The 20706-nt window shown below is 43.0% G+C and overlaps 1 pseudogene; it reads left to right on the top strand.

Moving 5' to 3' along the window:
- The first annotated feature begins 11386 nt into the window (after positions 1-11386).
- Positions 11387-12193, top strand: LOC103882192 (annotated as a pseudogene).
- Positions 12194-20706: the final 8513 nt, after the last annotated feature.

Raw genomic sequence — 20706 nt, forward strand, 5'->3', positions numbered from 1 at the left:
AGAGAGAATGTGTCAGGAGACAAGCAGATACCAGATCATGAAAACATGTCAAGCCATGACTCTATGCCCAATTCCTTCGTCCATTTATTTATTCATGTATCTACGCACCCCATGCATCTAGTCATCCACCCATCCATCTATCATCTGTCACCCATCCAACAAAAAATATAGTGGTTCTCAACCTTGGCTGTTTATTAGAGTTACATGAATAACCTCAATACCTCAACCCCAGGCTGTATCCCAGACCAGTTAAATAAGAATCCCTAGGCGTGAGACCCAGGCATTAGTATTTTTCAAATCTCCCCAAGAGATTCTAATGTATAGCCAATAATGTGTTACCTTATACACTTTCAGGTTAACCTTGGTCTTGCAAGTAACTGCTCCACTTTCCTCTTATTGCTCTGCATCTTGGCTTCACAATCCCAGGCCCATGAGTTTTATAGAACTGGCTATTCAATCTAGGCCACCAGTGGTTTATAGGACACAATTGTGTAAATTAGAACAGGCACTCCTTCCTCAAGACACATTGCTTCATGCTGTTCGAAATTGCCTTCATATTGTATATTGATTACACTAGAACAAATCTGCCCATCTGTCATAAAACTGATGTATTCAACATACAGCTCAATAATGTCTGCAGTACAAATAGAGACTCCTTGCAGTTGCAGCCTGGTGCATTGGTGCAGTGCACAGGCCTGTATAACCTAGATGATAACCCTCTTTCAGTCAAGGGAAGTATGTGATTTCAACCCCCCAAGTATTTTGCGGATCCTCGGCAACTTATTCTTTGGCTCCTTTACAGTCAAGATGATCTATAAATAAGGAGAATGCATGTCCAATCAAATGACTACTCTTGGTGCTGAGAAAGATTTTTGTGTTATTGATTAGTGACTTTATTTAAATAAGAAGTCCTATCAAAGACATAAAAATTAAATCACAGTTTCTTTAATGAGTCATCTTTATTTAAAAAATTATGTTGCATAAAATTGAAACTGTTCTGGAAAATCTGAGAAGGATGCCTGCCAAAGTCTAACTTCCAGTCTGAAATTCTACAGCCCAATCTCCAGCTCCCATGATGGGACAATTCTGCCCCAATCTGCTCTCTTTGCCTAGTGGGTTCCTTGCAGTTTAGAGGCACTGGTGACTGTGATGGTTCTAACTGGGACATGAGAGGTGCACAGAGCACTATCCCTGTGGTGCTGTCCCTCCAACGCTTCTCATGCAGAGATGGCTGCTAGAGAGGTAATGACTGTGCGGTCTGGTCTCTCTCTCTTACCCTTTAGGCACCGCCATGTACTCTTTCCCCTTACTGCTGTGCACCTGAGCTCACTGATGACAGAGGAGGGAGAAAACTGACCAGAGTGGTGATGGCCCCCAAAAGCACGTGGAGCATTTGTCCCACAGATGATCAGGAGGAAGGGAGATGCACCTTCAGATAAGGAAGAGCTGTGCAGAGCTGGAAAACACCACTTGTAAACTTGAGCAGGGCATCTTCATCCCACCCATGGAGGACAGAAGAAGGACTATCAAAAAACGGTAGCAAAAGCCATCTTTGTCCCCAAGGAACTATCATTCAAGGTGGGGAAACATGAGGATGTGGCCAAGCCCCCAACCTTCACAGAATTATCTGCCCAAATAATCTAAGGGCACAGTGATAGGAGTCATGTTCTGAAAGATAAGATTCTAGTTCCAGTCCAGATGTTAACCAGCTGTTTAATTGTGGGCAAGTCCTCTCATCACCTGGTACCTCTGAGTCAACATTGTGGAATGAGGGTGAACTAAATGACCTACAAGCTCCCTTCCAGATCCAGAGGCAGCATGGCATAGAGAGTAGAGACTGGAGCCAGAAAAAATAACCTGGATGTACATCAAAACTCTGCCTCCTGATAGCTGTGTGACCTTGAGCAAGTGACTCATCCTCTCTGTGCTCAAGTAAAAATGGGGATTTAATTGTTACCTACTTCATAGACTTGCTGAGGGGATTAAATAAGATCACATGCGTAAAGTGCTGAGAACAGAGCCTGGCACATAGAGCATGGTTGATAACTGTTCTACTAGAATGGAGACCACATGAGGGCAATAATCTATGTCTGTTTTGATCACTGACGTGCTTCTTAAAGTGTCTGATAACAGTATCTGGCACATAGCAGGCACTCAGTATTCAGTATTTGTTGAAAGAATGAATGAGCGAATAAACATTCTGACTCTATGCCCTCATAATTAGGGTTTGCACTGATGGTACTTCTCTGTCCTCTCTCTCCCTCCATTGAGGTTTCCCACCATCATTCTTACTATAGTGTGGAGGATCTTGAGGAAGCAAGCGAGAAGAACAGAACATGTAAATTTTAAAAAACACCTTAGTTATATGACAGGTTGCATTTTCCAAAAATGGTTTTAACAATATCAACCCACATGCTCTTGCAGAAGAACCTTGCCACATCCCCATCAAGACATGGAGGGAAGTTAGACATTCCCTCTACTTAAATATGACCAGGCCTTTGACTGCCTTGACTAATAGAGCATGGGGGATGTGACATTATGTGACCTTCCAAGGCCAAGTCACAAAATGTGATACAGCTTCTGCCAGACTCTCTGTCTTGAAATACTCAACTTGGGACACTGAGCTGCCATGTGAGAAGTCCAAGGCTGCCATGCTGTAGGAAAGCCCAAGCTTGCTGGTCCTCATCAGGTTACTCTTCAGCAGGGCCCCTGTTTTTTCTCTTTGCATCCGATTACCATTAGGCCCTTCAACAACCATTTCACATGGCTCTTTCTTGAGAGGTTTAATATTTTCTTCCTTTTCCCATAATTTTTTGAACATTTTTCTCAAGTCTCAAGATGACAGTAACTCCAACATTTTCTGTTTTGTCATTAATGCTTGACTCATTATAAAATGAAGACCTATAAATTCTATATCCACCATGATAAGCATAATAAAGATTTGATTCTAGGGGGAAAAGGCACATTGATCATGATAAAGGAGGTACTATTTATCATAACGGCTATTTGGGGTGCATATTTGCACATTTTTAAGGATAACCATGCCGTGGGCATTTTAAAATAATAAAGTATTCAAGGAGCTATTCATACAAATCTCCTTACCTGATAAATTCAAGGCTGCCTACTCCTCTGGAACAGAAAGGAAGTCAAAGAGAGAACAAGCTCATGTTAAACATAAAATGTCTTGGGTGCCAAAAAGGAGTTCTTCAATGTTGAGAACAGAAAATAAGAAAGCATAATTTCAAAGTTACCATAGGAGACAACTGAGGTCTGACTTCACGAAAGCAGCTTATAGTGTGGTGGAGAGAGCCCAGAATCTGGAGTCAGAAACCTTCATTCACATTCCAACTCTGTCATATAGCAGCTATATAACCTAAACAAACACAATCTCCAAGACCTAATTTGTTTTATTTATTTCAATGCTTTTTGGGGTACAGGCAGTTTTTGGTTATGTGGATAAGATTTTTTTTTTTTTTTTGAGACAGAGTCTCACTCTGCCACCCAGGCTGGAGTACAGTGGCCGGATCTCAGCTCACTGCAAGCTCCGCCTCCCGGGTTCACGCCATTCTCCTGCCTCAGCCTCCCAAGTAGCTGGGACTACAGGCGCCCGCCACCTCGCCCGGCTAGTTTTTTTGTATTTTTTAGTAGAGATTTTTTTAGTGGTGATGTCTGTGTCTGAGATTTTAGTGCACCTGTCACCCAAGCAGTGTACACTGTACCCAATATGTAGTCTTTTATCCCTCCACCCCCTCCAGGCTTCCCCTCCTGAGTCCCTAAAGTCCATTATATCACTCTTATGCCTTTGTGTCCTCATAGCTTAGCTCCCACTTATGAGTGAGAACATACAATATTTGGTTTTCCATTCCTGAGTTACTTCATTTGGAATAATGGCCTCAAGCTCCATCCAAGTTGCTGAAAGAGACATGATTTCATTTCTTTTTATAGCTGAGTAGTATTCCATGGTGTATATATAACACATTTTCTTCATCCATTCATCAGCAAGTTCTAATTTCTTTGTCAAATAAGATCTGCTTTTAAAAGTACGTTAAAAAAAGAACTGAGAAAAAGATATTCAAACAAAAGCTTACACACAAATACTCATAGCAGCACCATTCACAATAGCCAATAGGTGGAAACAACCCAAATGTCTATCAACCAATAAATGAATTAACAAAATGTGATGTATCCATAAAATGAAATATTATTTCATTTTAAAAGGAATGAAGTGCCAGCTCATGCTACAACATGGATGAACCTTGAAAATATTATGTTAAGAAGCCAGACATAAAACACTACATAGTGTATATTACTATTTATATAAAATGACAAGAATAGGCAAATCCATCAAGACAGAAAGTAGATTAGTGACTGCCAGGGGCTGGGAGTAGAGGGAAGTGACTTCTTACTAGGTACCGGATTTGCTTTTGAGATGAAGCAAATGTTTTTAAACTAGATAGTGGTAATAAATGTACGACATTGTCAACGTCCTAAATGCCACTTAATTGTACAATTTAAAGTTGTTAAAATGGTGAATTTTATGTTATGTATATTTTACCACCCCAACAAAATAAAGTATTGTAAAGCATCTAGCACAATATCCAGCACTTCATTTGAGTTCAATAAATAGCATTTCTTATTTCTCTCTGATAACCTATCGTTAAGTTTGCCTGCTCTCCCCCAGGGTCCACAAAATGGAGATGAGCACACAGTGCATCTCATTGGCAGAGCCAAACTTGCACCCAGAACCCTGGTGGACAGGTGGTCTAGGCAATGTCCCACTAAAGACGATGTCAGCAAAGAGCTAAGAAATAATACCAAACACAGAAAGGCACCATGTTTTCTCTGCAAGGATGACATTCCCGCAGAGTTTGCTGCTAGTGCAGTTGCTTTCACCCACTCATTGCCACGTATTAATACGGTCCCATCCTTAAGACATGTGATCCTGGGCCCCATCATCAGAGATTCTTCTTCAGGAGGTCTGGAATTGGGCTTAGCATTGGAACTTTTAAAATCTGTAAAACAACTCTGCACAGCCGGGACTGAAAGCCACAGTCTAGAGAGTGGGCCAGGACAAGAATACGAGGAGAGAAATAGAGAAAAGAAATCCTATGTAAACCCGAAACAACCCAGGAGAACTTCCACTTCCAACTGGGGGAGGAATGGGGAAGGAGATCGAGAATGTTTTGTGGAGGAGATGGCATCCGTAGCAGAGAGAGTTGGAATATGAATTCACGGGGCAAAAGCCATTCCAGGTCACGGAAATGAGTGGAGCCAAGCCCTGGCAGTAGAAGAGCCCACGTCTTGCGTGAGGACCCGCAGCCTGGTGTTATGGAAGGAATGTTGTATTCGTCTGTTGAAAGACTAACCCCCCATTTGTGGCTGTAATAAGAGTAAGGAAGGAAGTAGTTAAGACTAAATGAGGTCATAAAGGTGGGGCCCTGATTTAATAGGATTAGTGTCCTACTGAGAAGAGACACCAGAGAGCTATAACAAAGGAAAGGCCTTGTGAGGACACAGTGTGGCTGCCTACAAGCGAAAACCGGAGCCCTCACCAGAAACTGGCACTTTCATCTTGGGGTTTTAGCCTCCGGAACTGAGAGAAAATAAATTTCTGTTGCTTAAGCCACCCAGTCTATGTATTTTGTTATGGCAGCCCAAGAAGACACATGGCTAGAGCATAGAAGGTTCAGTAGACAATGGTTTCATCTGGAAAGTAGGCCGGGACTAGATCCTGGAAGACTTTGCATGCCAGTCCTTGGGTAGATAATATTTTAGAAGAATTGCTGTTTCCATAATGAACTTCGACTAAGAGAGGCCCAGTGTAAAGATATGGTTGTTACTTCTGGGAAAATTCTTGCTTGAAAATAAGCTACTGCCCTCAAAATACCCCTGGGAAATCTGTCCTATTAAATTATTGAAATATGCAGGTTTCAGGTGATTTGTTCTGAAGTGCATGCCGGGTCTTTGGGTGAGCTGAGGACCTGGCTGAATTAGGAGCCCTGGGTTTTCACCAGAGCTTCCTAAGGCCCCCTTCTCAATATTCACTGTTCCAGCAGGACATAGGAGTCTCATTAAACAAACAGCTTTTTCTCCTGGAGAACAGTGATTACTGAAGAACAGAGGTGAAATTGATAACTTTGTCAAGAAGAGAAGAGAAGGTCAGGTGGTCAGGGCTTTTCTCCATCAGTTCTGGAGAGAGGAGCCAGAGTGGTTGTTTATTTCTTGTTCTCCTCCACTGAAGAGTGGTCATTACCAGAAATTCCTGGCACACCAATGGTCTGGAACAAACAGCAATGCCCTTAGTACAGTTCTCTCTTCCTCCACATCTGTCAGATACTGTGTGGAGTGTTTTACATATGACGTGTCATTTAATCTTTATAACAATTCTATGAGTTAAATTGCCTTGCCCAGGCTGGGCACAGTGGTTCATGCCTGTAACCCCAGCATTTTGAGAGACTGAGGCAGGTGGATCACTTGAGCTCAGGAGTTCAAGATCAGCCTGGGCAACATGGCAAAACCCCATCTCTACAAAAATTAGCCTGGTATGGTAGTGCATGCCTGTAGTCCCTGCTACTCAGGAGGCTGAGGTGAGAGAATCTCTTGAACCGAGGAGGTCAGGGCCGCAGTGAGTGAAGATAGCACCACTGCGCACCAGCCTGGGCAAAAGAGCAAGATCCTGTCTCAAAAAAATAAATAAATAAATAAATTGGCTTACTCCCCTTTACAGATGAAGATATTAAAGTTCAGAGAGGAACAAATGTGTTCTTTTTTGGAAAGGAGCCATGAAAGCAAATCCAAATAGAATCTCAAGGCCACTCCTACTGTGACAGATCACGTGCCCCCCTCTCACCCTCCCCATGCCACTAGACTGAAAGGAAACCAGCAACAGCCTGTTACAGGTGATCCCAACTACCCCATCACAAATGGAGATTCCCATTAGAAAGTCAATACAGGGGAAGGGACAATAGAGGTCAAAGAGTCAGCTTCATTTGCCTTGCGTGCAACTGTGGCATGTGTTTTTGCAAAATCTCCCCTGGTGATTCTCAGTTGTGCCCAAGTAGGGACTTCTGTACTAGATTAGGCAGCCTCCCATCAATGGGTCTGAGACAAAAACTCTGCTTCCTACCAGGAGTCCTGTGAATCACCTGACTCCAAGTGAAGTTCTGTCCACCAAAGATACATAGCTGACAAGACATTCAATTCAGGAGCCCTTTCTGGAGGACAGGCAAACGCCTCCAAACTAGATGGAACTACCCATCTCAAGTGAGCTAAATTGCAATCAAAACAAAACTCTACCCTTGGCTTTATCACTGTGAGACACAGCCATAAAAGAACCCCTTCTAATTATTTTTTGCAGAATTGCTATTAAATGATTTGCAGAGTATGTTGAATAGTGGCATGCAAAAATGTTACATCCAAGTCCTAACCCCTGGTACCTATGAATGTGACTTTATTTACTGGAAATGAGGTCTTGGCAAATGGAATTAAACTAAAGATCTCAAGATGAGATCATCTTGGATTTAGGCTGGGCCCTTGATCCAATGACTGATGTCCTTATAAGAGGAAGCAGAGGGAGTTTCGAGACACAAAGACACAGAAGAGAAAGCTATATGAAGATAGAGGCTGAAATTGAAGTGATGCAACCCAGGGAACGCCAAGGATTGCCTGCAGCCACCAAGAGCTGAGAGAGAGGCATGGAATGGAGTCTCCCTCACAGCCCCCAGAAGGAACCAACCCTGACAACACCTTGATTTTGGACCTCTGACCTCCAGAAATGTGAAAAAATAAATTTCTGTTGTTTTAAACCACCAAATTTGCTGTCAATTGTTATAGTAGCCCTAGGAAGCTAATACATCTTATGCATTATGTCACAGTTCATATCAGGGACTAGACAACAAATTTCCTTCTAGAATTCAGTATGCAGAAGCAGCATGTGTCTCCTGATAAACACACAAAGAGCAGTTGGATTGTAACTTGACAATTTCACACTTTTTTGTCAAAAAAATCAGATAAAAACTAGGGCTCAAGTTCAGTGATTTCCCATCTTGAATTCTTGCCATAAATGTCTCCTTGCTTTTCTCTTTCTGTTCTCTCTTTCATTTTGAATTTTATTTTTAGTTTGCTTGCTGTGCACTATGTTATATTATAAATCACCTAAAATCCCTTTTGAACAGAGATGGCTACAAAATTATAAATAATAGCAGAGTGACTGAAAGAGTGAGCTCAAGAATCAAACTTCCTAGGTTCAAATACCAGCTCCACAACTTAGGAGTTAGATGACTGTGTGGGCAGCCCATGCCTCAGTTTCCTCAGCTGTCACATGGGAATAATATCAGTATTGTTCTATAGGGCTGCTGCAAAGGATTAAATAAGTTAACAAATACATGCAAAGCACTTAGAACAATACGTGACATCTAAAAAGTATTCATTTTCCAAATGTTAGCTATTACGATTGTCTGTGTTACTGCCTTAGTTACAATGCTCTCCTGCAGCTTCATTGCCTTCAGGATGAAGTTCAAGCTCCCTGCCACAGCACACAAAGCTTTCCATGACGGTTACCTGGGGGCTGCAACTTCTCTCTGCCAAGGGTGTCCTAGCTGACCCTCCAGCAATGCTGACCACACCTGCACACTTGGCTGTCTTTTCTCCCAGGGATTCTCTGACTAACTCCTACTCAACCCTCAAGACTTGGCCTGGGGTTACCTGCTCCTGAAACCCAGGCCTCCCCTGGGTTGTGGTAGACATTCTTCATCCCAGCTCTCTCTGTGCTCTGGGCTCCATGTCTAGCTCACCATGTCCACAATCTGTTAAAGGGATTTGTGTTGTGTCTCCCTTGTCCAGGATGCATCCAGAGCTCCTGATTTCAGTTGTGTTTGTTGGCAAAGAATGAAAGCACGGAAGCCCTTTGGAAGATGAGCCATCAGGCTGTGGTGAGAGAGGCTCCCTGTCTGAAGTCTGTATCCTGACTGACCAGGGTGCCCCCGGAAGGGACAGATAGCATCCGACAGTTTAAAGCTCCAGAAGGTTCTGCAAACCACATCTGGTCTGCTAATGCTTGGGGTAAAAGTTGGCTTTTCCATTAAGGCCTTTGAACCTCAAGGCTGATGTTACACAGTTGGTTAACTGTCACTCTGCATTTAGAGTCACTGACCCCTATTTTGAGGGAGTTAAAGAATAACAGCCTCTGGGAGAAATAGAGTTTCCAGATAGATGACTTTGTTTGAGCACATTTGGAAGCATGACATTAAATCCTCTGAGAGGTTTGCCCTCATGCCCTTTTGGAAGACCTCAGATCTGGGGCTTGGTGGGGTGAGTGTGTGTGTGTGTGTGTGTGTGTGTGTGTGTGTATCTGGGCATGTGCACACATGTACGTGCATGAGAGAAAGAATTGTTCAGTGCCCTGTGGTATCATGGGCACATCCTCATATGAGAATCAAAGGATAACAGGTTCAAGGAAGAAACCTGCCCATAGACTTGGGTTTAGCTGGCCCTGTGTCCCACCCAACCCAGCTCTCCAGCCTCTCCCCACAAAGTTGCAGGCCTCCTCTCCTGGGATCCCTTATTCCCACTGAAGGTAGGATACAAAGTGTGAGGGCCCCAGACATGGGGCCTGTGCACATCCTGAGATGGGAACCCAAGCCTGCACAGGGGGAAAGGTGGAACAGCTAGTCTGCAGGTTCTCAACAAGAAGGGCCCCTGTGCTCTCCAGAGCCCTCCTGAGACTGTGCCTTTTGAGACTCTCCACCATTCAAGGGGCCCTTTGTGGTTATTCAGATGAAGGAAGATCAGGAGGTCTTAAGATGCAGAAAGCAAGATGTTAGGGGAGTGGAAAGGGAGCCAGGGTGATTTCTCCTCAGGTGGGCCTGCACCAACAGCCAGTGTGGAAACAGCGTGGAGCCTGGAGTGAGGCTGGCCTGGGCTAGAGCCAGGGGTGGGAGGAGGAGGGCAACTGGGAACCTGCTACATCCAGGCTAGACTGTAAATGTCTTTGGATGGGTAACTGGTGCCAGGCACTCCTTCCTGTAACCACCCATAAAGGATGGCATGGAGCACATTTTCTTGCACACAGAAATCCTTGTACCATCAGTCTGTACCCTATCCCCATCTTCCATCCCCCAATCCCAACCTTCCAGGAGCGAAGGGGTGGAAACATTGATACTCCAGCCTCACCTGATCCAGTCTCATCATTCAGAGGGTAGGGAAATAAGACTCAATGTGCTTATACCAAGATCAGATCTGCTTTGAGCCTGAGTTGCCTCAAGCAACTGAACCGCCTCTCTTGGGGCAGGTCTCAGGTCACTTACATAGAGGCCAAAAATCATGTGCAACCAGTAGGCAAGGCATGAAGTCAAAGTCAGATCATACGCAGGACAACAAGTGCCCAGTGGAACAACCATCGGCCTGAGTTGTGGTCTAGAGCTAAGATTGGACACCACTAGCAGCAAGGAGGTGGCAGCCAGTCAACCAATAGGTTCTAGGTGGTAAGGACAAAGCAGAGAACAAAAGCACAGAAACTGTGTCCTCCTGGAGCCTACATTTCTCACTGAGAAGTAAAGGCTGGTGGCCCAACCTAAGTCTGAAGGGTTCACTGTGGCACAACGAGGCACTCAGACTCTGGGTTTGACACCTCTTTGCCTCTTATATCTCTGTGACCTTACGCAAGCCATGTACTTCTCCAGATCTCAGTTTCCTCATCTGTAAAGTGAGATTAATAAGACCAGCAGCCTCAGTGGGCTGCGGTGAGGATTTTGTCAGTTAAGTAAAGCACTAAAAACAGCATGTGATTCACAAGAAGCACGGTAAGAATGTCTTTATTATTGTCCTGGACACTCCCCTTACAAAAATGCCAGGAGTGTGCAATGCTTGCACTGCAGAGCATTTTAAAGAGGCCACCCAGGGCCTGCCAGCTTGTGTTCCATCAGTGGTGACAAATTTCTGCCTGGCCTCAGACAGGTCGCTAATTGTTCTCAGCCTCCATCCCTTTCCCCAGTCCTGGGGTGGTAGAGGAGCAGATGATGCTGGCTCACTCAGGAGGACCTAGGAGGCAATCTGAGGTCACCACCAGCAGAGTCAGAGCAGGAGGTTCCAAGCTTGCCATGGAAAGAGGTGTCACGGCTTCATCTGGCAGGGTAAGCAGGAGCTCAGGGCTTACAGAGGTTACGTATGTGCCTCTGAACATCTTGAGGGGTGGCATCTGGAACTGTTGTGTCATGATTTATTGAAAGCTGTACTCAAGTTAAATCAAGGTTGGAAAGGTTAATGAATGAATGAACTACCATTTAAAAATATATAGTCGCCTTATTTTGTTGAGGTTGGGATAGGAACAAGCAAGAAGAGGATCCAGCTCCTTCGGTCTACGGCCTTCACTGGGCGAGGAGCCGCCGCCATGTCTGTGCGTCTACAATGGATGGTCGTGCGGAACTGCCCCGGTTTCCTGATCAAGAGGAATAAGCAGACCTACAGCACCGAGCCCAATAACTTGAAGGCCCGCAACGCCTTCCGCTACAACGGTCTGATTCGCTGCAAGACTGTGGGCGTGGCGCCGGCAGCCAATGGCAAGGTGTTCTGGTGGTCATGGGCGGAGATGCGGCCAGCGGACGCCTGCCGCCTTCTGTGTGCGGACCGTTATCAACAAGAAAGCTCTCGCCAAGCTCAGCAGCGTCAGACACATGATCTGCAAGAACAAGTACCGTCCTGACCTGCCATGACTGCCATCAGCAAGGCCAGCGCCATCCTGCGCAGCCAGAAGCCTGTGATGGTGAAGAGGACGCGGACCCGCCCCACCAAGAGCTTCTGAGTTGCCTGCCCCCAAAGCAATAATCAGCTGGCTTTCTAGAAGAAGAAGAAGGGAGAGGGAGAGGGAGAGCGTCCAGTGTCCTGCAAAAAACTCAAGAAGACTTTTACTGTTTGCTCTGATTTATCATCCCCTAGGCATAGTCAGAAATAATATGAATGTCCAGCCACTGTGAAAGCCCTTTGCAGTGTTTAGAAAATCTGTACTCTCCAGTATGGTAGCCACGTGCGCCTATTGAGCACTTGAAAAGTGGCTCCTTGAGATATGCTGTGTGTGTACACTCTGGATTCCTAGACTTAGTATGGAAAAAAACAATGTAAACATCTCATTAATAATTTTTATTGATTACATATTGAAATGTTAATATTTTTATATATTGGGCAAAAATAAAATGTATTACTAAAATTAATTTCATCCATTTTTCTTTTTTCATGTGGCTACTAGAAAATCTATATATGTGACTTGAATAATATTTCTATTGGATGGTGAAGTTTAAACAGAGAATGGTGCTCATGGGGTGTGCCTTTCCCAGTGGTGCCAGTTGAGCCATCACTGATTTCTTTTTGCTCAAATAGCAAAAAGACTTTGCAGTGGAGAAAACCCTGGGCCAGGAGACTGCAGATCCGATTTATCACTTCACCTCAGCCATCAAGTTGCTGGATGGCTCTGGTAACAATAGTGATAGTAGCAAACACTTCTATAGTTTTTTATGTATATATGGAGGCCAGGTGCTGTTCTAAACATTTGACACATGTAAATTTCTAACTAAAACTCTATGAGATGATAGAAGCTATTATTAGCTCCATTTTCCATATATGGACACTGAGGTGTTAAGAGGTGAAATCACAAGCCCTAAGCTCACAACTGGAAATTGGTAGAACTAGAATTCAAAGCCAGGCAGTCTGGTTCCAAGGTCTGTATTGTAAACCACCTCTTACCTCAAGTAATCCAAACTCGCTTGGATTCAGTTTCTTCGTCTAAGAAACAAGGTTCAGAAGATGCCACAGGTGACCACAGGCTGTATAGACGTAAGCTGGCAGAAGCTTAGGAAAGGAAATTACATTGAAAGAGCTTCCCATCCACAAAGCTACTAAAACCCAAACCCAGTGCTTACAATAATGTCTTCCCAAATGCCTCCAAATGGAATTAACTTTTTCTCTTCTTATGCTTCATAACATTCTGATACATTACAGTCCTTCACACATCTTATCTTTCATTGCACACACACACACACACACACACACGTGTATATATATCTGTTTCCTTCATTACTGTTCAGATTTTTTAAAGGCAGGCTGTCTTACAGATCAGTGCTTTTTAACTGGAGGTTAAAATTTTGCTCCCAGAGGACATTTGGTAGTGTCTGGAGAAAGTTTTGATTAACACAACTTGTGAGGTTGGAGGTATGTCGCTACTATCATCTAGTGGGCAAAGATAAAAAATGCTGCTAAGCATCCTACAATGCACAGGACAGCCCCCTACAACAAAGAATTATCTGGGCCAAAATCTGCATACTGGCAAGAGTGAGAAACCTTGCAGATCATTAGATGATCCACTGTGCCTAAAACATGCATGAAACAATAGGCACTCCATAAGTGACAAAAGATTGATTGATTGATTGAAAGAATAATAAATACATATTCACCTATCTGCCCTGAATGTAACTTCCTTTTGGTTATGCTCAAGAAGTATGTATTCAATGCCCACTATATGCCAGGCACATTCTAGGGCTGGGGGATAGGGGAATGCAAAGTTCTGAGACACATGAGGCCCCTGTCCTCAGGATAGGACAGTCTCCTAGGGGAGTCAGAGTCAAAGCAGTGTGTCAAATGGTAAGTGCCCTCAACCTCGCTAGCTCTGGACAGGAGCACCACACAGAAACTTTGTGAAGACAGATGACCCAGACAATCCTGCAGATACTCATCATTTTTTCTCAATCTTTATTTTGAAAAATGTCAAACATACAGAAAATGTGGAATAATAGTACAACACACATATTTATATACATAGTAACATTTAAATAGATAGATATAGAAATATAAACACACACATAATGCTTTGGAAAATAAGATGCAGACATCATGACATCAGCCAAATACATTAGCATGCATAGGACAGACCTGCTGATTTAATCAGTCTGGAGTGGGGCCTTGGCATCAGTAGTTTAAAAAATTCTCCATTTGGGTAAGGGCCAAGATAGCCGAATGGGAACATCTCTGATCTGCAGCTCCCAGAGAGACCAATGCAGAAGGCGGGTGATTTCTGCATTTCCAAATGAGGTACCAGTTCATCTCATGGAACTGGTTAGGCAGTGGGTGCAACCCACAGAGAGCGAGCAGAAGCAGGGTGGGGCATGGCTTTACCTGGGAAGTGCAAGGAGCCTGGGGACCTCCCTCCCCCAGCCAAGGGAAGCCATGAGGGACAGTGCTACCCACCCCTGGTACTATGCTTTACCCACAGATCTTTGCAATCCACAGATTAATAGATTCCTTTGTGAACCTACACTGCCAGAGTCCTGAGTTTCAAGCACAAAATTGGGTGGCTGTTTAGGCAGGCACCAAGCTAGCCACAGGAGTTTTTTCATACTCCAGTGGCGCCTAGAACCCCAGTGAGACAGGAAACCATCCACTCCCCTGGAAAGGGGCCTGAAGTTAGGGAGCCAAGTGGTCTCACTCAGCGGGTCCCACTCCAACAAAGTCCAGCAAGCCAAGAACCACTGGCTTGAAATTCTCGCTGCCAGCATAGAAGTCTGGAGTTGACCTGGGATGATGGAGCTTGGTGAGCAGAGGGGTATCCACCATCACTGAGACTTTAGTAGGCAGTTTTCCCCTGACAATGCTAAGGAGACTGGGAGGTTTCGACTGGGCAGAATTCACCACAACATGGCAAAGTGGCTGTGGCCAGACTGCTTCTCTAGATTCCTGTCACTAGGCAGGGCATCTCTACAGGAAATGCAGCAGCCCCCATCAGGGGCTTACAGATAAAACTCATCTACTGGGCCAGAGCACCTGGGGGGAGGGGTGACTGTAGGCACTGCTTCAGCAGATTTAATCTTTCCTACCTGCTGGCTCTCAAGAGAGCAGCTGATCCTGACAAGGGAGATCCTCCCAGCACAGCACACCAGCTCTGCTAAGGGACAAACTGCCTCCTCAAGTGGGTCCCTGGCCCCCGAGCCTCCTGACTAGGAGAGACCTCCCGACAGGGGTCGACAGACACCTCATACAGGAGAGCTCCAACTGGCATCTGGCAGGTGCTCCTCTGGGATGAAGCTTTCAGAGAAAGAAGCAGGCAGCAATCTTTGCTGTTTTGCAGCCTCCACTGGCGATACTCAGGCAAACACTGTCTGGAGTGAACCTCCAGCAAACTGCAGCAGACCTGCAGAAGAGGGGCCTGACTGTTAGAAGAAAAACTAACAAACAGAAAGCAACAACAACAACAAAAACAACAAAAAAGACCCCCACACAAAAACCCCATTCAAAGGTAATCAGCCTCAAAGACCAAAGGTAGATAAATCCAGGAAGATGAGGAAAGACCAGTGCAAAACTCTGAAAATTCCAAAAGCCAGAATGCCTCTTCTACTCCAAATGATCACAACTCCTCTCCAGCAAGGGCACAAAACTGGATGGAGAATTAGATTGATGAATTGACAGAAGTAGGCTTCAGAAGGTGGGTAATGACAAACTCCTCTTAGCTAAAGGAGCATGTTCTAATCCAAAGCACGGAAGTTAAGAAATTTGATGAAAGGTTACAGAAACGGCTGACTAGAATAACCAGTTTAGAGAGGAACATAGATGACCTGATGGAGCTGAAAAACATAGTACAAGAACCCCGTGAAGCATACCTGAGTATCAATAGCCAAATTGATCAAGTGGAAGAAAAGATATCAGAGATTGAATACCATCTTGCTGAAATAAGGCATGCAGATGAGAGTAGAGAAAAAAGAATGAAAAGGAATGAGCAAAGCCTCCAAGAAGTATGGGACTATGTGAAAAGACCAAACCTATGATTGACTGGTGTACCTGAACGTGACAAGGAGAATGGAACCAAGTTGGAAAACACACTTCAGGATATTACTCAGCATAACTTCCCCAGCCTAGCAAGAGAGGCCAACATTCAAATACAGGAAATACAGAGAACACTACTAAGATGCTCCATAAGAAGATCAACACCAAGACACATAACTGTCAGAGTCTCCAAGGTTGAAAGGAAGGAAAAACTGTTAAAGGCAGCCAGAGAAAAAGGTCAGGTTACCTCCAAAGAGAAGCCATCAGAATAACAGTGGACTGCTCTGCAGAAACCCTACAAGCCAGAAGAGAGTGGGGGCCAGTACTCAACATTCTTAACGAAAAGAATTTTCAACCCAGAATTTCATATCTACCCAAACTAAGCTTCATGAGCGAAGGAGAAATAAAATCCTTTACAGACAAGCAAATGCTGAGGGCTTTTGTCACCACTGTGCCTGCCTTACAAGAGCTACTGAAGGAAGCACTCATTATGGAAAGGAAAAACGGGTACTGGCCACTGCAAAAGCACACCAAAATATAAAGACCAATGACACTATGAAGAAACTGCACCAAATAATGGGCAAAATAACTAGCTAGCATCATACTGGCAGGATCAAATTCACACATAATAATATTAACCTTAAGTATGGGCTAAATGCCCCAGTTAAAAGACACAGACTGGCAAATCAGATAAAGAGTCAAGACCCATCCATATGCTGTATTCAGGACACCCATCTCACATGCAAAGACATACACAGGCTCAAAATAAAGGGATGGAGGAATATTTGTCAAGCAAATGAAGAGAGAAAAAAAAAGCAAGTTGCAATACTAGTCTCTGATAAAATAGGCTTTAAACCAACAAAGATCAAAAAAGACAAAACAAGGGCATTACATAGTGGTAAAGGGATCAATTCAACGACAAGAGCTAACTATCCTAAATATATATGCACCCAATATAGGAGCACCCAGATTCATAAAACCAGTTCTAAGAGACCTACAAAGAGACTAAGGCTCCCACACATTAATAGTGGGAGACTTTAACACTCCACTGTCAATATTAGAAAGATCAATGAGACAGAAAATTAACAAAGATATTCAGGACTTGAACTCAGCTCTGGACCAAGTGTACCTAATAGACATCTTTAGAACTCTGCACCCCAAATCAACAGAATATACATTCTTCTCAGTGCCACATAGCACTTATTGTAAAATTATCCACATAATTGGAAGTAAAACACTCCCCAGCAAGTGCAAAGGAATGGAAATCATAACAAATAGTCCCTCAGACCACACTGCAATCAAATTAGAACTCAGGATTAAGAAACTCACTCAAAACTGCACAACTACATGGAAATTGAACAACCTGCTTCTGAATGATTCCCGAGTAAATAACGAAATTAAGGAAGAAATCAAGAAGTTATTTGAAACCAATGAGAACACAGAGACAATGTACCAGAATCTCTGGGACACAGCTAAAGCAGTGTTAAGAGGGAAATTTATAGCACTAAATGCCCACATGGGAAAGTGGGAAAGATCTAAAATCAACACCCTAACATCACAATTAAAAGAACTAGAGAAGCAAGAGCAAACAAATTCAAAAGCTAGCCGAAGACAAGAAATAACTAAGATCAGAGCAGAACTGAAGGAGATGGAGACATGAAAAACCCTTCAAAAAATCAATGAATCCAGGAGCTGGTTTTTTGAAAAGATTAACAAAAGAGATAGATGGCTAGCCAGACTAATAAAGAAGAAAAGAGAGAAGAATCAAATAGACTCAATAAAAAATGATAAAGGGGATATCATCACTGATCCCACAGAAATACAAACTATCATCAGAGAATACTATATACACCTCTGTGCAAATAAACTAGAAAATATAAAAGAAATGGATGAATTCCTGAACACATACACCCTCCAAAAACTAAACCAGGAGGAAGTCGAATTCCTGAATACACCAATAACAAGTTCTGAAATTGAGGCACTAATTAATAGCTGACCAACCAAAAAAAGCCCAGAACCAGATGGATTCATGGCTGAATTCGACCAGAGGTACAAAGAGGAGCTGGTACCATTCCTTCTGAAACTATTCCAAACAATAGAAAAAGAGGGACTCCTCCCTAACTCATCTTATGAGGCCATCATCATCCTGATACCAAAGCCTGGCACAGACACAACAAAAAAAGAAAATTTCAGGCCAATATCCCTGATGAACATTGATGTGAAAATCCTCAATAAAATACTGGCAAACTGAATCCAGCAGTACATTAAAAAGCTTATCCACCATGATCAAGTCGGCTTCATCCCTGGGATGCAAGGCTGGTCCAACATATGCAAATTAATAAATGTAATCCATCACATAAACAGAACCAATGACAAAAACCACATGATTGGCTGGGTGTGGTGGCTCACACCTGTAATCCCAGCACTTTGGGAGGCCGAGGCAGGCGGATCACAAGGTCAGGAAATCAAGACCATCCTGGCTAACATGGTGAAAGCACGTCTCCACTAAAAATACAAAAAAAAAAAAAAATTAGCTGGGCGAGGTGGTGGGTGCCTGTAGTCCCAGCTACTCGGGAGGCTGAGGCAGGAGAATGGCATGAACCCAGGGAGTGGAGCCTGCAGTGAGCCCAGATAGCACCACTGCACTCCAGCCTGGGCAACAGAGCGAGACTCCATCTCAAAAACAAACAAACAAACAAACAAACAAACAAAAAACCACACGATTATCTCAATAGATGTAGAAAAGGCCTTTGATAAAATTCAACATCCCTTCATGCTAAAAACTCTCAATAAACTAGGTATTGATGGAACGTATCTCAAAATAATAAGAGCTATTTATGACAAACCCATAGCCAATATTATACTGGATGGGCAAAAACTGGAAGTATTCCCTTTGAAAACCAGTGCAAGACAGGAATGCTGTCTCTCACCACTCCTATTCAACATAGTATTGGAAGTTCTGGCCAGGGCAATCAGGCAAGAGAAAGAAACAATGCATATTCAAATAGGAAGAGAGGAAGTCAAATCATCTGTGTTTGCAGATGACATGATTGTGTATTTAGAAAACCCCAGTGTCTCAGCCCAAAAACTCTTTAAGCTGATAAGCAACTTCAACAAAGTCTCAAGATACAAAATCAATGTGTAAAAATTATAAGAATTTCTATACACCAACAATAGACAAGCAGAGAACCAAATCATGAATGAACTCCCATTCACAGTTGCTACAAAGAGAATAAAATACCTGAGAATACAACTTACAAAAGATGTGAAGGACTTCTTCAAGGAGAACTACAAACCACTGCTCAAGGAAATAAGAGAGGACACAAACAAATGGAAAAACATTCCATGCTCCTGGATAGGAAGAATCAATGAAAATGGCCATATTGCCCAAAGTAATTTATAGATTCAATGCTATTCCCGTCACTGGGAATCCCATCAAGCTACCATTGACTTTCTTCACAGAATTAAAAAAAAGAAACTACTTTTAATTTCATATGGAACAAAAAAAAGAGCCCATATAACCAAGACCATCCTAAGCAAAAAGAACAAAGCTGGAGGCATTATGTTACCTGACTTCAAACCATACTACAAGGCTACAGTAACCAAAACAGCATGGTACTGGTACCAAAACAGATATATAGACCAATGGAACAGAACAGAGGCCTCAGAAATAACACCACACATCTATACCATCTAATCTTTGACAGACCTGACAGAAACACGAACAGGGAAAGGATTCCCTGTTTAATAAATGGTGCTGGGAAAACTGTCTAGTCATATGTAGAAAACTGAAACTGGATCCCTTCCTTACACCTTATCCAAAAATTAACTCAAGATGGATTAAAGACTTAAATGTAAAACCTGAAATTATAAAAACGCTAGAAGAAAACCTAGACAATACCATTCAGGACATAGGCATGGGCAAAGATTTCATGAATAAAACACCAAAAGCAATTGCAACAAAAGCCAAAATTGACAAATGGAATCTAACTAAACAAAGGAGCTTCTGCACAGCAAAAGAAACTATCTGCAGAGTGAACAGGCAACCTATAGAATAGGAGAAAAACTTTGCAATCTACCCATCTGACAAAGATCTGATATCCACAATCTACATTTACAATCTTGTAAATTTCTTAAACAAATTTACAAGAAACAAACAAACAACCCCATCAAAGAGTGGCCAAAGATATGAACAGACACTTCTCAAAAGAAGACATTTATTAATGGGTGCAGCACAGCAACATGGCACATGTATACATATGTAACAAACCTGCACATTGTGCACATGTACCCTAGAACTTAAAGTACAATTAAAAAAAAAAAAGACATTTATGCAGCCAACAAACATGAAAAAAAGCTCATCATCACTGGTCATTAGAGAAATGCAAATCAAAACCACAATGAGATACCATCTCATGCCAGTCAGAATGGTGATTATTAAAAAGTCAGGAAACAACAGATGCTGGCAAGGCTATGGAGAAAGAGGGATGCTTTTACACTGCTGGTGGGAATGTAAATTAGTTCAACCATTGTGGAAGACCGTGTGGTGAATTGTCAAGGATCTAGAACCAGAAATACCATTTGACCCAGCAATTCCTTTAATGAGTATATACCCAAATAATTATAAATCATTCTACTATAAAGACACACACACACATATGTTTATTGCAGCACTACTTATAATAGCAAAAACTTGGAACCAACACAAATGCCCATCAATGATAGACTGGATAAAGAATATGTGGCACATATACACCATGGAATACTACACAGCCATAAAAAAGAATGAGATCATGTCCTTTGCAGAGACAAGGATGAAGCTGGAAGCCATCATTCTCAGCAAACTAACACAGGAACAGAAAACCAAATACCGCATGTTCTCACTCATAAGTGGGAGTTGAAAAATGA

Source organism: Papio anubis, chromosome 2, assembly GCF_008728515.1.
Source record: "Papio anubis isolate 15944 chromosome 2, Panubis1.0, whole genome shotgun sequence".
NCBI lineage: Eukaryota > Metazoa > Chordata > Mammalia > Primates > Cercopithecidae > Papio > Papio anubis.